The sequence below is a fragment of the Echinops telfairi genome, unplaced genomic scaffold, assembly GCF_000313985.2.
Source record: "Echinops telfairi isolate 266 unplaced genomic scaffold, ASM31398v2 ScPeMD7_655;HRSCAF=1070, whole genome shotgun sequence".
NCBI classification, from domain to species: domain Eukaryota; kingdom Metazoa; phylum Chordata; class Mammalia; order Afrosoricida; family Tenrecidae; genus Echinops; species Echinops telfairi.
The window spans coordinates 32,420,214-32,424,065 of NW_022104553.1; positions in this window are offsets into that span (position 1 = coordinate 32,420,214).

The window sequence follows — 3,852 nt, forward strand, 5'->3', positions numbered from 1 at the left end:
CATGTATTATTTATTATATTATTTATGGCATCAAGCGTGTACAGTATGAGCCAATCAGTGGCAGTAATGACAGAGCATGCGCTGTGACGCAAAAACCGCGATAGAGTGAAGCTGCGGAAGTCGAAGCGCGAAGTGGCGAGGGTTCACTGTACTCCTTCCTCTGTCTGTCCAGCAGCCTTGTACCTTGGGTGTGCCACGTGCGTGCTGGGCCGCTCTGTGCCTCACTTTCCTTGCCCGGGACATGGGGGCTTCACAGACGAGGCGGCTGGGATCTGGATGAGGAATGTTATTTGCTCAAGGCCACATGACTGGGACTTGGTGTCCCTGGACTTCAATCCCTGGCATTACTGCTCCAGAGCTCTCCTAGGTAACTCCTCTGCCACAGTGTCCTTATGAACCATCTCTCCCCGCCAGCGACTCGATGCCAACTCACACGGACACTACAGAGCGGGGTCGAACTGCCCCTGTGGGTTTCTGAGACTGCAACTTCATGGGAGTAGAAAGCCCTGTCTTTCTCCCATGGGGCAGCTGGTGGTTTCCAACGGCTGACCTGTGGCTAGCAGCCCACCATGTAAACACGACCCCACCAGGGCTCCTTCTCATAAATCATTGCGATTGTTCATCTTCAGCAGCAGGAGGAGGTTGGCTAATTCATACTAAAGTGTTGGTGACTCCACTGAGGAATTCCATCTAGAGGTCCGCTCAGCTTAAGTGAGAGCAAGCCTACAGCAGCGCATCTGAGCCGGTAAGAGCCTGGTCCCTGGAGGTCCCACTGCCGGATTCCAATGCCATCGATCCAACTTCCTGCCTCAGGTCTCCCGGGATCTCACTCATAAAATGATGATAGTTTAAGTACCTACTTCCTAGGGTTGCTGGGAATGTGCAAATGAGTTACTATTTGTACTAGTGCCGGGCACGTAAAAATCATGAATGATGTTACCAACCTTCTCACCGGGAGGAAGAGACTTGGACATTTGACTTGGACATGGACCTTCTCTGGCCATCGCGATGCCTGAAGGAACAATGACCCACCGGCCCTCGGAGGTGGGAGGGCCAGGGAACAGAGTGGACTTGACCCCACACTCACCCCTCCCACCCAGCAGCCAGAGAGTGCCTTTTCTCAGCCTCACCCCCACCTGCCTTTCCCTCTTCCTCGTTTTCCTGGCAGGTTACCGGTCTGTTTCCCCTTTTTACCACCCCACAGAGCACTGCTGGCCGTCTTGTTGGCTATGGGAAGTCCTCTCTCTCAGAGAGCCTTCACCACAGTCCTCCACGGCCTTCCCACGGCCTCTTAAAATAAAAGCCCCCCCAAATAAATATAAAAGCCAAATTCCTCCCTTAGGCGCCCTGCTCCACCCCCAGGAACCCTGGTGGCATCACCAGGTCAGCAGTTTGAAACCGCCAGTCACTCTCGGGGGACAGATGGGGCTTTCTACACCTGTGAACAGTTACAGCCTTGGGAACCCACAGGGGCAGCTGTACCCTGTCCAATAGGGTCACTGTGAGTCCTCCTGGACTCTGTGGCAGTGATGGCTTTGCTGGCCCCTCCCCCACGCTGGGGCCCTCCCTTCTTCATGCCTCTTTTCTCTGCGTTCCCCCAACTCTCAGCTCAATCATCCCTGAGGTAGGATCTCAGAGGCCTCCTGGTGCACCTTGTCCAAGGAGCCTCACCCTCACTGCCCTGTACCCTGACCTACGTTCACCACGGAAATGATGGATTCCTTTATTATTATTATTGGTCTCTGCTCTCTAGCCTTCAGAATGCTGGCTCCATGCCTCCCTTGGCAAATCCTAAATGCTGGCGAGCCCACAGCATCTCGTGGGGAGGCCACGTGTGCAGAGAGCACAGCTACTCCGGGCGGTTCCGAAGCAGTTGTCGGTTGTCACCTGAGTGACTCTTTGTACCCTCCAGGGGCTCTTTGCCTGCCTCTGAGAGAATTCCTAATGGCAGGGACATGAGGGGAGCTCTAGTAGCAAAGTAGTTACACATCCACAAGGTCAGCAGTTCAAGACCATCAGCCTACTTTGTGGGAGATAGAGGGTTTTTACTCACGTAAAGAGACTAGCCAGTCAGGGTGCAGGGTAGCAAGGATGAAACATACAACTTTCCTCTAGTTCTTTAATGCTTCCTCCCCCGCCCTACTATCATGATCCCAATTCTACCTTACAAATCCAGCTAGACCAGAAGATGTACACTGGTACAGAAAGGAACTGGAAACACAGGGAATCCAGGGTGAATGATCCCTTCAGGACCAGTGGTGTGAGTGGTGATACCAGGAGGGTGGAGGGAAGGTGGGGTAGAAAGGGGGAACCAATTACAAGGATCTACATATAACCTCCTCCCTGGGGGACAACAACAGAAAAGTGGGTGAAGGGAGATATCGGACAGTGTAAGACATAACAAAATAACAATAATTTATAAATTATCAAGGGTTCATGAGGGAGGGAGGATGGAGAGGGAGGGAAAATGAGGAGCTGATATTAAGGGCTCAAGTAGTAAGCAAATGTTTTGAGAATGATGAGGACAATAAATGTACAAATGTGCTTGACACAATAGGTGGATGTATGGATTGTGATAAGATTTGTATGAGCCCCCAATAAAATGATTAAAAAAAAAAGAGTTGTACAAGCTCCCAATGAAATGATTAAAAAAAAAAAAAAAAAGACACTCACAGGGGCAGTTCTACCCCGCCCCATCGGGTAGGTCCTCGCAGTGGTTAGAACCATTCCTGGCACACAGTAGGTGCTGCGCTGAGACCAATGCCAGGCTGGCTGCCACGTTGCTACATTGTTGCTCCGTGTCCGTCACTCTCCCGCAGGCGCGAGGCCACAGCGCCCCCTCGTGGCGGCGCGAGCCGGACTACACGCAGCTGTCGGCTCCTGGAGAGTCGGGACGCGCGGACAGACAGATGGACGGCAGTGGTGACCAGCGGGCTTTGGTCAAACAGCAGGATCCACGGCAAAGCGCGCCCCAGCTTTATCTCGAACCAATCAGTGCCGGACAGTTTGCGAGCGTACTGGCGTTCACACTTGGCGACATCATTTGAGGGCAGGGCGGGCAGCCTCGGAAGGAGGAATCCGGAGCAGCTCGGTGCCTAACCCTTGGTGCCACCAGGGAGTCCTGACCTGACCTGACCTGCCCTTCCATGGACGGCTAGGCAGGTCAGCAGTTTGAAATCACCTGCGGCACCACTCCTGGGCTCTGGAACTCCTGTAACAATTGCAGTCTTGAAAGCTCTCCAGGGCAGGTCTACCCAGTCCCATGAGGTCGCTGGGAGTCCAGTCCTGGTGCACTGGGTGCACAGTGGGTTGGAAGTGGGGCTGACTCTATCCGCTAACAGTTGTCCCTTTGATCAGAGGTGCATGGTGCCCTGCACTGTGAGACTTGAAGAAACTTGATCAAAAGGGGGAAGATGAAGGACAGGCTTTCAAATTCTCACAGATTCCAGACTTTCTGGTGTCACGGAGATTAGATAAACCCCTGAAACGATTGCCCTGAGATCAGCTCTAAGCCAAAACTATCTCCCAAAATTCATCTGCCTCTAGTGAATTCCCTCTGACCATAGTTTCGGGATGTGAACAGCCTGGCCATCAGACAGAGAAAATTACAAACTCGATGATGGCCGATGGAATTAGGTTAAAATGTGACACCTGACCATTTGAGTTCCCTCTGGATCTATTTAAATTTTGTTTCAGTTTTTAATACTTCCTGCTTTTTTCTTGACACCCCCCACCTGTTTATTTTGTTACTTTGAAAACAGTTTTTTAAAAAATCATTTTATTAGGGGCTCACACAACTCTTATCACAATCCATACACACATCAATTGTGTAAAGCGCATTTGTACATCATT